The 16,541-nt window shown below is 37.4% G+C and overlaps 1 protein-coding gene across 8 annotated transcripts in view; it reads left to right on the plus strand.

Moving 5' to 3' along the window:
* Window positions 1-3,761: 3,761 nt before the first annotated feature.
* The window catches only part of Nrcam (neuronal cell adhesion molecule), a 180,952-nt gene continuing 168,172 nt past the window's right edge, over window positions 3,762-16,541 (plus strand). For all 8 annotated transcript variants that reach the window (XM_055621111.1, XM_055621095.1, XM_055621128.1 and 5 more), the window contains exon 1: window positions 3,762-3,820. The gene's annotated coding sequence lies outside the window, so the exon portion shown is untranslated. The remainder of the gene's footprint in view (window positions 3,821-16,541) is intronic.

Below are 16,541 nucleotides of genomic sequence, written 5' to 3' on the forward strand. Positions count from 1 at the left end.
AATTGAAGGAGATCAAGGGGGTACAAATTGGAAAGGAAGAAGTCAAATTATCACTATTTGTAGATGATATGATAGTATACATGAGTGAACCCAAAAACTCTACCAGGGAACTCCTACAGCTGATTAACACCTTCAGCAAAGTGGCTGGATACAAAATTAACTAAAAAAAAAAAAATCAGTAGCCTTCCTGTATACAAAGGACAAAAGGGCCGAGAAAGAAATTAGGGAAACAACACCGTTCACAATAGCCACAAAGGAAATAAAGTACCTTGGTGTGAAGCTAACCAAGCAAGTCAAAGACTTGTATGAAAAAAATTTCAAGTCTCTGAAGAAAGAATTAGAGGAAGATATGAGAAGATGGAAAGATCTCCCATGCTCATGGCTTGGCAGGATTAACATAGTAAAAATGGCCATCTTACCAAAAGCAGATGGCTCAGCCGTTAAAGTCTAGGCTCACAACCAAAAACAATCTACAGATTGAATGCAATTCCCATCAAATTACCAACACAATTCTTTACAGACCTTGAAAGAAATATTCTCACCTTCATATGAAACAACAAGAAACCCAGAATTGCTAAAACAATCCTCTACAGTAAAAGATCTTCAGGAGGTATCTCCATCCCTGATCTCAAGCTGTACTATAGAGCAACAATACTAAAAACTGCATGGTACTGGCATAGAAACAGAATGGTGGATCAATGGAATCGAATAGAGACCGTGACATAAATCCATACACTTATGGACACCTGATTTTTGACAAAGATGCCAAATCCATTCAATGAAAAAAAGACAGCATCTTCAACAAATGGTGCTGGTCTAACTGGAAGTCTACATGTAGAAAAATGCAAATAGATCCATACTTATCACCCTGCACAAAACTAAAGTCCAAGTGGATCAAAGACCTCAACATAAAACTAGACACACTAAACCCCTTAGAAGAAAAAGTGGAGAATAGCCTTGAACTCATTGGCATAGGAGACAACTTCCTGAAGAGAACACCAACAGCACAGGCTCTAAGTGTAACAGTCAATAAATGGGACCTCATGAAACTGGAAAGCTTCTGTAAAGCAAAGGATACTGTCCTCAGAACAAAACGACTGTCTATAGATTGGAAAAGAATCTTCACCAACCCTATATCTGACAGAGGGCTAATATCCAGTATATATAAAGAACTAAAGAAGTTAAACAGCAAAAAAATCAAGTAATCCAATTAAAAATGGGGTACAGAGCTAAACAGAGAATTCTCTGCAGAGGAATATCGAATGGCAGAGAAACACTTAAGGAAATGCTCAACCTCATTAGCCATCAGGGAAATGCAAATCAAAACGACCCTAAGATTTCACCTTACACCCATCAGAATGGCTAAGATCAAAAACTCAAGAAAGAACACATGCTGGAGAGGTTGTGGAGAAAGGGGAACCCTCCTCCACTGCTAGTGGAAATGTAAACTTGTACAACCACTCTGGAAAGCAATCTGGTGCTTTCTCAGACAACTAGGAATAGCGCTTAATCAAGATTCAGCTATACCACTCGTAGGCATATATCCAAAAGATTCTCAAGTACACAATAAGGACATTTGCTCAACCATGTTTGTAGCAGCTTTATTTGTAATAGCCAGAAGCTGGAAACAGCCCAGATGCCCCTCAGTGGAGGAATGGATGCACAAATTGTGGTATATCTACACAATGGAATATTACTCAGCAATAAAAAACAAGGAAATCATGAAATTTGCAGGTAAATGGTGGGATCTGGAAAAGATCATCCTGAGTGAGCTATCCCAGAAGCAGAAAGATGCACACGGTATATACTCACTCATATAGACATATAATATAGGATAAACCTTCTAAAATCTGTACACCTAAAGAAACTAATCAAGAGGGAGGACTCTCACTAAAATGCTCAATTCCTATCCAGAAAGGCAAAGAGGCTGGACATCAGAAGAAGGAGAAAAGAGGGAATAAGTCAGGAGCATGACACAGAGGACCTCTGAAAAGCTCTGCCCTACAGACTATCAATGTAGATACTGAGACTTATGGGCAACCTTTGGGCAGAGTGCAGGGAATTTTATGAAAGAAGTGGGAGACAGTAAGATCTGGAGAGGACAGGAACTCCATAAGGAGAGCAACAGAACCAAAAATCTGAGCACAGGGGTCTTTACTGAGACTGATATTCCAACCAAGGACTATGCATGGAGATAACCCAAGACCCCTGCACAGATATAGCCCATGGCAGTTCAGTATCCAAGTAGGTTCCATTGTGATAGGAACAGGGACTGTCTCTGACATGAACTGATTGGCCTGCTCTTTAATTAGCTCCCCCTGAGGGAGAAGCAGCATTACCAGGCCACAGAAGAAGACAAGGCAGCCACTCCTGATGAGACCTAATTGACTAGGATCAGAAGGAAGGAAAAGAAGACCTTTCCTATCAGAGGACTTGGGGAGGGGCATGCATGAAGAGGGTGGAGGAAGGGAGGGATTGGGACGGGAGGAAGGAGGGAACCACGGGGGGATACAAAGTGAGTAAAGTGTAATTAATAAAGAAAAATAAAATTAAAAAAATGCTTAAAAAAAAAACAATCCCACTAAACCTGTTAGAAGAAAAAGTGGGAAGAGCGTTGAAGTCATTGGCACAGGCTTTTCTTTTTTAAGTAGCAATTACATGTTAAGCAAAGAAAAACTTTATTACATTAAAACTGATTTTAAATTCCAAGAATCACTGACTTTCAGAACACTAAGGTTTTGTCCTGATAAGATAATAATGCATTAGGAAAATCAAGATAGTGTTACATGTAATGGAGGTAAAGCACCTTTAATTTTTAAGACATGAAATTTCAAAACCTATGCATAAACTGAAGAGATTGAACTCACTACATGCCTTTTTACTTTATTTCTGGAGTAATTTTGAGCTTCATGGTGTCCCAACATTGCTGAATTGATACTTGTTTGTCTTCTGTGAAAGATGTTTTCAGTGGTTGATAGTGTGCGCTCTGTTTTCAAAAATACCAAGTCCAAAAAGATACAAAATCGTCTCTTAGGAAACCCTGGGTGGCACTGAATTGCTTGTCTGAAGGGTAAGATCTGATGTGGCTCAGTATTTCTCTGCTTCTCTTTCAGGATGTCTTTTCCTAGCTAACTCTTCTATGGAATATTTGCTTAGGAGATGCTGAGGTTTGCAAAGGAAAAGAATTGTGGATCAGAGTAAGGGGCTGTCTGTGACTGAGCTTTTGCGTTGGTGCAGGTGTCATTTTTTTTTCCTCAAATTTTAGCTGTTCTCATCAGTTATTGATGATTTTCACTGAGAAATAGAGCCTGCAAATATAGGCAAAAGAATTCCTATGTTCCTAAATAGAAAAGATAAGTACCAATCATAAGCTCATGACCAAAGATGTTTTTGTCTATCTTGCATGTATGTATGCCTGTCTGTATGTATGTATATTTATATGTCTACTTGGCTGTCTGTATTTCTGTCTGTCTATCCAAACAATCCTCTGTCTCCAAACTAAAACCACAATTCAGGCTGTCTCTTCAAGTTAAAAATCCATTAATGTGATGTATAGTCAGACACCCTAGTCACCTCTCTGATGTCACTTTTGATAGAAACCAACAGAGAGATGTTTTGGCCAATGCATTTATAATTTGTCTTCCTTGCAGAGCTCTCTTTGCAATTGCGTGTCCCATTAGAGACTCTGTTAACCTATTGACATCTACTGTGATTGATGGTTACTGATGTCTTGTTAACATTTCTCCCACTGTTCAATTCACAGAGCAATGCTAAGACAACCTTCTGCTTGAAGAATTTAAAAGAAGTACCTCTTCTTCAGGTAAGAAGACCTACTTCAAAGGTAGGATCTGGGTTTTACAATATTTAAGTTTATAAAGGGAATTATACCATAAAATATGTGATTGTTCAGCATTAGCATCATGTTTGATACTCTTCATCAGAGGGTGTGATATAAGGCAGGAAGGAAAAATACAAATGCAGAGACATTTATCATCTTACTTGTCAAGGAGGGTAAATTAAATATACAGAGAAGAAAGCCAGCCTTGCTATCTATTCACTGTGTGGAAGTACTGTTTGTGCTTTTACTCAATCATTAAGCACAAAAAATAGCACTGTTGGTAGAAAAATCCATAAAGGGACTAAAAGTTTAAAATTATAAGATGCCATTAATAAGAAAATTATTCCTACTGGATGTGACCGTATATCAAAACCTTGAAAATACAGCATCCTGTTTTTCTTGTATCTCCGAATAATGAAAAGATTAGCCCTGGATGTTTAAATATTACTTCAAAATGTATTTTCTGTCTGACAAATCCTTTCTCTTTGTTTCCCACTCTTCCCACTGCCTATCCCACTCTGTTTGTGTCATGTAGGATTATCAACACCAGAACAGACCCTGCTGGGCCTGTGTTGCCTTCTGACAGTCCATCTATTGTAGTACTGCACTGGAGAAAGATATCTTAAATGGAAATCTGGAACTTAGTTTAGAGAACTAGATCTTAACCAACAAGAGCTCTCTTAAGGAATTATAAGGCCCCATTGTTCAAATAACTGGTTTTGTACTTCATAGGTTTTATTAAACAACTGAAATCTCATAGATTTTAATTAAGAAAAGAAGATTGCATGCAAGATTTTGAGGTAGTAAAATTCTTACAGCATGTTTTGTACATTGTTCTTGAGAAGAGTTGATCTATTGAGATGTCATTTTGTAACTGAGAGGAAATGATTCATGTGTCCAGCTGATTTTGCTGTGTTGTCTGGAAACTGATTTCATATGATAGATTCTTATGCTATTCTAAAATATCATCAGAAATCCCCCAAATCAGTGGCCTAGAAATGAATATTGCTTGTGATAATATCAAGCCTTTTATAGATAGTTTGTGGCATGTTTGCTATGAAGGGCAGAAAGATAGCAAAGACACGTGCTTACCTTTAGGTTTTAGTTGCTAGTGACAGGGGATGTACCAGAAGGAAAGGTGAGCCTAGAGATTGAGGGTCACTTGAGGTTGTACTTGAAGAATACAGTGATTGGGTATAACCCAAGTGCTTTCCTATTTAGCAGGATGTTGTAAGATGGCTCTAAGGGAGTTTTCCTGTCAGGATATGGTACTTTCTCTTTCTTGCTATTCAAAAAGATAGTTGGCTTTTTAAAATCTCTTGTCATCTAGAGAAGGAAGTGAAAGGCTGAATTGCACCTTTTTCAATACATACTTGCTGATCTGTTTGGCTATCCTTTTAAGTGAAAAATGAGAACTTTCACTTGGCAGGGTGTTAGAGCTGATGAAATATCTCATTTTTGTCTTTGTGAATAGACTCATCTGGCCAAAACAGAACACTGAGAATCTTCCCAATTTTGTCCCTTGCCTCAAAAAGACACGCTGAAATGTCCCCAAATTCTAAAGCATGCTTGTATTCAGAGTGTCCCCAGGCTATTCAGCCATTGCTTCTGACATTACACTAAGAAAGTTGTGAGGGCAGGCATTATAGCAGCTTAGTTTTCAGTTGAAATTCCCAGAATTATTAATGTGTTGTGGTGTCTGAAAGATGTAAGATGCCAGAATTGTGCACTGTTTGGGAAGCTGACATACCTCCCAGGTCCTTCTCTTTGTGTCTCTTCATGTCCTATGTTGAATATAAAACACATTTATCATTTACCCTAATGTGTTCCACGAAGATACACTTTCTTTTATTTGAAAGCAAAGCTCAAATAGTGGAATTTCTTTACTCTGTCAGGGGGAGGAGCAGGGACATCCCCGCAATCCCACTCTTAAACTGGTTCCCACCATCGCTATATTACTGCATCAGAAGAAGAATCCATGAATCTTAGAGAATGTTCACACTTAGAAGGCTTTGAAAAAGAAAAAGAAACATGCTATTAGAATTGTTTGTTGATGATTTAAAAAGTATTTCTTCGCTTGGATTTGTGAGGCTCAGTTATTTATTGATTATAGGAGAATGGTGATCATATTCTCAATAGGTATTAAAACTGACAAGATGATCTGATTTTATAATTCAGCTGATTTGTAAATAGAAACAAGTATTTTAATGAAAAGCCTAAACAGAAGCATAAGTTTAATACTATCTTTATAAAGCTGAGAAGTTTATCTCATGTTATTAGATACCAGTCAAAGCCAGGAGTCATAAAGTGTAAACAGAAAGAAAATGTGCTTCCAAAGACTGGAGATGGAAAACTCATAAGTAAATAAGTTACTCTCAGAATCCTAGAATTTACAAAAATCAAGACGGGTCTAAATCTCTTTATTATATTTTACCAGTTAAGTTTACTTGATATTTAGTCATGTAGAAAACCATTATACCCTTTCCTTGTGGTTGCTAAGTTCTCTCTTTACCCAGATGTATAGAGAGGGCAAAATCCAGATGCTAAGTGACAACATCTTTTAGGCATTGACACATGTGTTGACCTCTATGGTGGTCACAGTGAGCTTCTCTCAGATGAGCGCCTCACCACATACTCAGCATTTCTTGGAAGCCCAATGACTGCAATGAATAATATCTGTTCTTTCATCCTGTGTATTGCCCATCTTTTCTTGACAATTTCTACAATAAATGAATACATATTATATACACATATATACATAGAATATTTATTATTATTTCTTTGAGAATTTTTATAATGTATTTTGATCATAATCACCTCACACTCCTCCCCTTATCTCAGATGAACCCTCACTTCCTCCTCTCCTCCTGACTGTGTCCTTTTTTAAAAGAATAACCCACAGTCTTTTTTTTAATAAATGTTTTTTTATAATTTATTTATTTTCATTTTTATGTGCATTGGTGTTTTGCCTGCATGTATACCTGTGTGAGAATGTCAGATCTTGGAATTACAGACAGTTGTGAACTGTCATGTGGGTGCTGGGAACTGAACCCAGGTCCTTTTGAAGAGCAGTCAGTGTTCTTAACTGCTGAACCATCTCTCCAGCCCCAGAATAACCCACGGTCTTATTTGTGCTTCCCATATGCTCCAGGGCATTAGGCCATCCACTAGAGCATAGTTGACCTAGCAGAGGCCATATCTGTAAACAAAACTGAGTCTGCTGCCTCCAGAATACTTTACCTATCAATACCTTCGTGGCTAGGGTGGTATTGATGAGCTCCTCTCCCTTCCACACTGGAATGTTGGCTGACTTGATGCTGTAGCAGGCAACCACAGCTGCTACTGAGTTCATGAATGTAACAGTCATTTCATGTCCAGAAGACACAGCTTTGCTCTGGTTTTCTCTGACCTCCGGCTCTTATAATTTCTCTCTTCTTGTGGTCTCTAAGTCTTAGGGTAAAAGGAGGAACATACATACATACATATATATATATATATATATATATATATATATATGTATTTTCTCTTACTGTCTATCCTTTGAAAAATTGTGAGTTGCCGAGTTAATCATGTTCATTGGACTGAGACAGTTCTCTGCATATGGTCTGAGAGCACTACTCTATAGATACAGTGATATGAATTTAGAGAGTGTTTATTTAGCAAAATAATATTATTCCTATTATTTTTATTCTTATTATTTTGACACCAGATTTACAGTACCAGGCATGTATTTCCTCATGTGAAGTAGCCCTTACATACCATTAGAAGGCTATTGGTTACTCCCATGGCAATTATGCTACTATTGTACCAGTGACCATGTGTTTGTTGCCACACAGGTTGTTACTTTAAATCACAGAGTAACACTAGAGAATACTGATTTTTCTCCCTAGCAGCTACATAGCACATTTTAGTATAATGAAAGCTACCCTCTACCGCAAAAGGCATCTGAAAGACTCTACCTAGCAGTGTTTCAAAGCAGACACTAAGACTCATAACCAAACCATGGCAGAGTGCAGGGAATCATATGAAAGAAGGGGAGTTAGTATGATATGGAAAGGATAGGAGCTCTACAAAGACCAAATATATCCAGGCACAGGATCTTTTCTGAGACTGACACTCAACCAAGAACCATCTATGGATATAACCTAGAACTTCTGCTCGGATGTGGCCCGTGGTAGCTCAGTAACCAAGTAGTTTTCCAAAGTAAGGGGAACAAGGATTACTTCCAACAGGATCTCAAGGGCTGGCTCTTTGACCTCCCCACCCCCCCAGGGGAGGAGCAGTCCTGTTAGGCCACAGAGGAGGACTTTGCAGCCAGGCCTGAAGATACCTGATAAGCTAGGGTCAAATGAAAGGAGAGGACGTCCTCCCCTATCAGTAGACTTGGAAAGGGGCAGGGAGGAGATGAGGTTGGGATTGGGAGGGAAAGAGGGAGCGGATACAGCAAGGATACAAAGTTAACAAACTGTAACTAATATAAAAAAATAAAATTTTAATTAAAAAATAAAAATTAAAAAATAGAAAGAAAGAAAGAAAGAAAGAAAGAAAGAAAGAAAGAAAGAAAGAAAGGGTCTCAAGAAAGACATTAATAGCTGGTCATGGTGGCACACGCCTATAATCCCAGCATTCAGGGAGGCAGAAGCAGGTGATCTCTGTGAGTTCAAGGCCAACCTGGTCTACAAAGCGAGTACGGGACAGCCAAGACTACACAGAGAAGCCCTGTCTTAAAAACAAAACAAAACAAAGCAAAAAACAAGACACTAACATTTGTCTTGGGAGCTAGCTGGGCGTGCTCATGCAATGTAACAGAAGGAGGAAAAAGATGAAATCATGGTTTTGTAGGAGTAGCAGTTACTGTTAGTATTCAGTGAGGAATCCTGCAACTTGCATGAGTCCCTGCCTCTCTTCTTACTGTAGTTTAGTAGGGAAAATAATGTGCTTTGAAATTGAGAGGAGACAATTGCGTGACTCGCTCCAGTAGCAGAAATGTCCAGCAGCTTAGCTTTTGAACATCACACGACTGATGGAGCAACCTTTGCCAAGGACTCATGGTGGACAACAAATGGATCAGATTTGCTTGTCCTGCTAAGCTTCTGGCTTACAGCTTTTAAGTGTTTTCTGGGGTTACCCAAATTGGAGCTGATGATAAACGAAGGCTACCTTAGTCTGTCATTCTTTGCAGGATACTTTAGTGACCTGCAAGACATTATAATGACCACAAAAGTATACCATACTGATGGAAACCACCTTCCTGTGGCCCTTATTTTCAGCAAATGAAAGATCTATTAAAATAATTTAGCCTATACAAAAAATTTTGTTCCAAGTTGTAAAAATAAATGGTACCCTTTATTCCTGCACCACAAACCATCTTTCAGTGAACTTTAATAATTGTGATGTATGAGATACCTGGCAGGGATGCTTCAAGCCTCCTGTGTTCAAATTCATGTGTACTAGAAGCACAGAGACACTTATGCCTACATGCTGTGAGGGTGTTATCATGCCCCTCCCTTTCAGCATTTGGACATTTCATCCCTGGCTGCTTTTGGAGGATTTTGAATCCTGACAGGAGGGTTATCTCGGAAACTACCCAGGAGGAAAATGAAGCCCAGTGTGGAGCATGAGACCAGGCCTAGGTCCCTGCTGGTAATACAGTATGCTGCTGTCACAACTGACTGCATACACAAATAGATGCCTTCCCCCTCCCATTCATTATGTTTTTCTTTGCTTGATTTTGTTTTATTTCATCTTTTGTGACAGCATTAATTTTGTAAGGCAAAGAAAAAATATTTCTTGGATGGATTTAAGTTTTCATATCTGCAGAAGATGGTCCTACAGCTTTTGTCAAACTTAGCCATTCTGTAAAGATTCTTTGTTTCTGGTTGACTGTTGCGGCAAGCAAGTCCATAAACTCCTAGAAACACAGGAGAGAATGCGTTCTATTGAGAGAGAAGAGTAGGATATGGTGCATAGAGTCGATGTTGAGAAGGGTTTTGTTTTCTGCAGCAGGGTGGAAATTCCCATTCAGACTGGCGCTCTGTGTTATTTAGCTGCAGTTAAACAAAGGGGCATGCCAGCCTTCAGAGCCATGTTGATTAATGCATTCCCTGAATGTGTTGATTAATGTGTTCCTAGGATGCCTTCTTAAGCTGCCACTGCAGCTGAGGTATATCCAATGTGCCTCCTCACCAGCTGCTGCCTCGCATGTGGGCTCTTTTGCACATGAGGCTTCTGTGTGCTTTTATCTCACCAGTGCTTTCATAAACCTCAAATCCAGCAGGGGTTTTTGTTAGTATGTTTGTCTTTTGCAATATTTTCCTCTTATGAGTATGTTCTTCATTCTGGTTTGGTATGTAATCTGTAAACTTTTAAGATCATAGGGAGCTCTCCCAGTCATCAAACTCCTGGTGGCATTTACCTGCCTTTTGGATATTCCTGCCCTGAATTTTTTTCAAGCTTTTTGTGCAGAGAAAAATGTTGGAAATAGACATAGGCAAAAAAATCAAGAAAGATGTTTAAATAGCTTGTGTTTTTATTGGAAACTCACTCTTCCCTGGGCAGGAATTCATAGGTCCAGCCAGGGCAATTCCATTTCTAAACCACTCCCTTAGGGTTAGGAATTCTTTTGCTGTATTCTGAACCCTCATTAAAGCACATTGCCTCACCATGCTTCCAAAAATACTCATGTGGATACGGTTTTTCCCAGCTAATAGCTTGGAAAAAGATAAATCAGACTTTGTTTAGTTTACTTGGTCTTTTCTGTCTTATTCCTTAAGAGATAAGAATGTTATTGCTGCTTTAAATACTTACCGATCATTTAACAAAGGTGCTAAAAGAATCAAAGCACCATGTCTGAAAATGGAAGAAAGAGGAAAGGGGCATCAAAGAAATGGCTCGGTTTTCTGGTTATTTTAACAGAGGAACTCACCCATGCAACTCAGGAAGACTGCTGTAGCACTGTGTAAAGCAATACAAATGCAACCTCTATATGAGTGATTTTGTGTGCAGTATTACTGTCTGAAACCGTTATCAAGAAGCAACAGGCACCAGTGTGAACTTCATTTAGGTCTTGGCATTAATGGTGAAGAATGGCATTTTGATACTTTGGAGGTTAAGAGGAGACATTAGTCCATTTAGAAACATCAGTGCAAACCCATATAAATGTCTATTTTAGAAGTTCATAGTTAACACAACTTGTGTTATTTGATAACATTCATTTAAAATTCACTACTTTAAAATATTGCATCATGTTCATTTGCTGTCTCACAAGAATACTTAAGGACATGGGAGGGAAAATAAATGTTGACTTGTTCCTATGGTATTTTCTTGCTGTGCTGATTAATTTTATGTCAACTTGACACAGCTATAGTCAACTGAGAAAACCCCAATTGAGAAAATGCCTTCATAAGTTTGTGCTGTGGTCAAGCCTGGAGGAATGTTTTTATTTTTTTTAATTTGTGATTAATGTGAGAGGGCTCAGCCCACTGTGCGTTGTGCCACCCCTGGGATGATGGTCCTGTCATCTATAAGAAAGCAGACTGAACAAACCAATAACTAATGCTTGCCCTGGCCTCTGCATTAGCTTGTAGCTCCAGGTCCCTGACATGTTTGCATTCCTGTCCAAACTTCCTTCAGTGATGGACTAAGATATGGAAATATAAACCAAATAAATTTTTTTCCTCCCCAACTTACTTTTGGCTGTATTGTTTCAAGACAGCAAAAAAAAAGCCCTATCTATGACACTTACATTAGCCTATCTCTGAAACTCAAGGTGTAAAAAATATATGCTTCAGTCATAGAAATACAGTTAACATGGAGGACATCTGATAAAAGTAACCAGAGTTTTCAGAAAGCCTTCACTAGGCGAAGTGTTTAAAAGAGAGTACATCGGGGTAGGAGTCCAGGGTGCTCACACTGTGATCAGACATGCATCTTCTTGGTTTGTTCAAATTCCACAGCAGCTGATGGGCTTAGATCAATGGAGGCAGTGAACAACATTAATCCGTTTTTCTGCCAAGCTTTTGCTACTGTACCTAACAAAGGCCTGCTGACAGAACTGTTGACTTAGGGAAGGGACAGCCACAGGGTCATATTATGAAAGGAGAGAACAAAAAGCACCAGACTGTCCAGCCTTAAAAAGCACAGAAAAAGAGTTTCAAGAAATTTCTATTTTTTTAAATTTATTTAGTCAAAAAGCACAGAGAAGATAAAAGCAAATGTACTTTCCTAAACAGCTTTGTTCACTGGGGCAAAAATGGAGAATGAAATTGACAAATATAACCAGACAAAACTACCACATTTAAATGATTGCAATGACCTGAAAAATAAAACTAAGTTCCAAGTATCCTGTAAAACATTTCTTCATTATGTAATATTTCATTTCCTCTTTTCAAAAGAATACAACTAGTACTATGAATTAATACAAAGCAGCTTTCAGTTCATTTGGCAAAATAGTAAACTATTCAATTGTTACACATTCTGGAGGATATGAGAATTTTGCTATATAGTGGGAAATGTAAATATATCCCAGCCCTTTGATCCACTCTGAGCACCTAGTTCATGCTTTGTAAATAGCCGTTAAACTTAAATGCATAGTTGCTATCTACCTCAACCAGAAGTTTCTCCTATGCAAAACTTTCCCCCAATTTCCTTTCTGAATTTTCTCATTTGCTCTGGATGGTTGGCTACAAAGGACAACTTCATGATAAATTGATAAACATTTTTATTTTCCTGAGCACAAACCTTGGGATGCTAGAATTTTCCTTCCTTGGATCAATCTCCAGGCTCAGTGAGTGAGTATATTTCAAATCACTACATTATGATGTACTTGTTAATTCTATTCAACTGTTTTAGTTACTACAGTGCCATTGCTTTTTACCAATAAAGGAATTCAATACTTAGGATAACCCTCACTAGGAAGACTAAATAACCAAACCCAGACTTTTACAAAGTTGGTTTCCTTCGGCTGGGAATCAAATGGTTTTGCTCACAAATAGCTTGTTCAATAACCAATGAATGTGGAACAACCATTACACATAGTTAGATCAACCCTCTAATAATTTTATTAAGAGAAAATCAAAATTTATTGTGAAGTTGTATGCATTTCACCAATAAAAGTAAAATCCTTACACATGGACACTATGTGTAATGCCTACCACATGGCCATCTTCATTAATAGACATTGTCGTTTGCTTCTTATGTACTGCAGAGGTACAAGGAGAGGTTTTGAGAGTGCAAACAGCCAGATGTGCCACTTGCCCTTCAGCTGCTTGCATAGCTTAGTTATGTGTGCACGGTTCCACTGCTTACATACCTAAGTGTGTACTGGACAATTACATGAAATGAAATCCTAGAGTTGCACCGAAGTAGTGTGTGATAGAAGCTAAAACTCTGAGAGTTCAAAGAATGATAATGTCTAGGTTGCAGGAAACTGTTCAGGCTTTATGGCTGTGGATTTGAACTTAGGAAGAAAAAATGGTTTCAAATGTAGCTCAGAAAAAAAAAATAGATTAGAAAGCACATACAACCACCAAGCCCACTCAGAAAGAAATACTTATATAAATCTAAGAGTAAATGTTGGAATAAGGGGATGCTAGTTGAGGCATCTCTGCCTTCTGGGATTTATGGAATTGTGTTGCAAAGGGTTTTTTTAATGTGTTTTTGCAAAAACTATGTGTTAGCCAGGCTAAGGGGTGCATGCCTGTAATCCCAGCACTCCGGGAGGCAGAGGCAGATGGGTCTCTGTGAGTTCGAGGCCAGCCTGGTCTATAAAGTGAGTCCAGGACAGACAACCAAGGCTATACAGAAAAACTCTGTCTCAAAAAAAAAACAGAGCAAATTAAAAAAAACTATGTGTTTCAAAAAATTAAATGGTTTTTTGGGAACCCCATGTGAAGAGAATGGATGTCATTAATCATCTCTAAGAGAAGAGCTGGTTGTAGAAATGAGAAAAGGTCAGTTTAAAAAAAAATTATTGAGTGCTGGAGAGATGGCTCAGAGGTTAAGAGCACTGGCTGTTCTTCCAAAGGTCCTGAGTTCAATTCCCAGCAACCATATGGTGGCTCACAACCATCTATAGTAAGACCTGGTGTGCAGGCAGAATGTTGTATAAATAATAAATAAATCTTTAAAAAATATATTAATGAAAGGACCTAGAATGGAAGTAACTTGGACCAAGATGATTTTTTTATGAAGAGTCATATGAATAAAAAACTTGTATTTAACAAGGACAAGGACAGTGGGTAATAGAGTATAGCATCCCACTATTACAGGGAGCATTTCTTGAAGCAAGAATGTGACAATTTCTCATTATAATTCAGCCAGACAAGTTGGAGTTTAATACACAGGGAAGGAGCTGCACTTGCTCTGTTTTTTGATCACTGTTTAGACAGGGTGATCAGTCAGACACATGTCAAATTATTGTTGTGGTATTTCTGTGAAACATTTGTATCTTAATAATTCTTTCAGATTTATTAAGATGAAAGTCAGTTTAACCTCAGGGCATGCATGAAGATGAATCACAAGTCTCAAAAATACTACCCTAAAGCGAGGCACTGAGTGCAGATGGGATTTGTATGCACTCCTAGAAAATTATGGCATAATTAATGTACTCTATCGTAAATTTAAGTGCCCAAATAATGTATTATATTTATCAATTTTTTTGAGCTCCTGGGTATTTCTTAATAAAACTTACGCTACTGTCCACTCATTGTCTATTTAACCACCGAAGTGAAAAGTCATATTTTCTTGCAAACAAAAAAGTTTCTGATTCCCCTTCTATTTTTTTTTACATACGTTGAATAAAAAAAAATAGGAAATAAAATGAAATAAACACCCAAATCTGACTTGATGTTTCTTTTATTTATCCTGTATATAGTCCATTCCACAGAGACACCCTGTCTGTTTTTCATGCCAAGTTTTCTTTGGTTTATCCTGTCCTAAAAGTGACTGCAGTGATCTGCTAGGTATAGAACCTATTTTCTGGTGACTTTCTTTAATACTTTATGTAATTTCTGTGGATGCTATATGTTGGAGGGAACAACCTTGTCATTTGTTTTCCACATGTTATTCAGCATTGTTCTGCATGTGGCCAACACAGAAAACACTTTGACTTCTGAAATTAATTGCTTTTATAATTTGTCAACAGGCAGCTTCTTGATAAAAAGAATGGGAATTGTTTGTTAGTATATATAGTAGTTTATTTTTAATTTTTTATTTATTGCTCTTCTCTCTGTGTGGGATGTGATTTTGGAGGGTGGGTGCCAGTAAGCACAAGTGTGGAAGTCAGAGGACAACTTTGTGGAGTGGGTTTCAGGAATCCAATTCAAGTTTCTAGGCTTTTAGCCTTTACCTGCTAAGCCATCTCATCAGAACCAGTGATTCATTTTTCAGTTCCTAAGATTACATAGAGATCTCAATGCAGTTTATTTCACTTTTTATCCAAATCATACTTTTTCTTTTGTTGTGTTTTTATATACTTCATTATAGTTGAATATTTCAGCACTCTTTATGGAATATAGAGAATCTTGTACAGTTTCCCTTTCATTCTTTAAAGAATTTAAGAAGCCCAAATTCAGTAATATCTAATTCTATATAGTTCAATAAGAAAAATTTTTGAGATAAATATTAAATAAAATCAACTCTTTTAAAAAAAACCAGACTTTTGTTACTGATAATATTTTGATTGAAATATGAGTCTAAAATTATTTTTCCAAACCTGAGCTCTCTTGATAACAGAAAGCAGTTAATGCTTCTAGATTAGCACTCTAATTTAAATACGTGAAAATGGAGATATTTTAGATTATAAAGCTAGATATGATACAAACTTTCCTCAATTTCTTTGTTATTCCTACTTTTCTTCCTGACTGCTGTGCCCCATAAGAGTCAATATTTATCATTCCTTTCAGGTGTCTTCAGTAGACTTAGACTTTTCAGTGTCTTTAACACTACAGGAAGGAGAGTGTTTTCTTTAAGGTTCTCAATCCATCCAGAATGCATTTGTCTTATTCCCTGTTTTGTTAACATGTGCATGATGTAATGATCCTTTTAAAGAAAATAGATGTCTATTATAAAAATACCATCTGGGATCTTCTAGCGCTACATTCCATAAAGACAAATTAGTTTAATTTCATACAATGTATTTTAATTTTCTTCCCAGTGGTGACTGCCCTTCTTTAATATTTAACAGGAGAAATTTTACATAGTGTTACAATAGCAGTTGGAATAATAAAAATATTCCCTAAATGCTAGTTTTTAATATACCTCTTCTTTCTTTTTACTTTTAGTCTATTCCCAAAACTATGTTAACAGAAGTTTGGGGCAGATTTAAATTTGTGTTTAGGCAATAATGTGTTTATAGTGGAATTAGATATTACCAGGGATGGCTTTTTTAAATTAACTTTGATGTTGCAATAATAATAGTCACTGTTTATTAAGGCTTATCATGTACTACACATTCTAAGCATACTATGTATTTTATCTCACATTAGCTTCAAAGTGGCCTAATATTTATTAACTTAATTTTATAAATAAAAAATTTATGTACATTGTCTTGTACATGGAGTTTGTAAACAGTAAAGCAGAGATTCAACCACCAGAATCCATGTTTGAGAGTACATCTGCTTCACCACATGTATGCGTGGGCAAGAAATGAGTCCACCAAAATGCTTAATTTGTTCATAAGAGCAGCACTTGACATTTAGAGACA

The sequence above is a fragment of the Psammomys obesus genome, unplaced genomic scaffold (assembly GCF_907164565.1).
Source record: "Psammomys obesus unplaced genomic scaffold, mPsaObe1.curated_primary_1811, whole genome shotgun sequence".
In the NCBI taxonomy this organism is placed as follows: domain Eukaryota; kingdom Metazoa; phylum Chordata; class Mammalia; order Rodentia; family Muridae; genus Psammomys; species Psammomys obesus.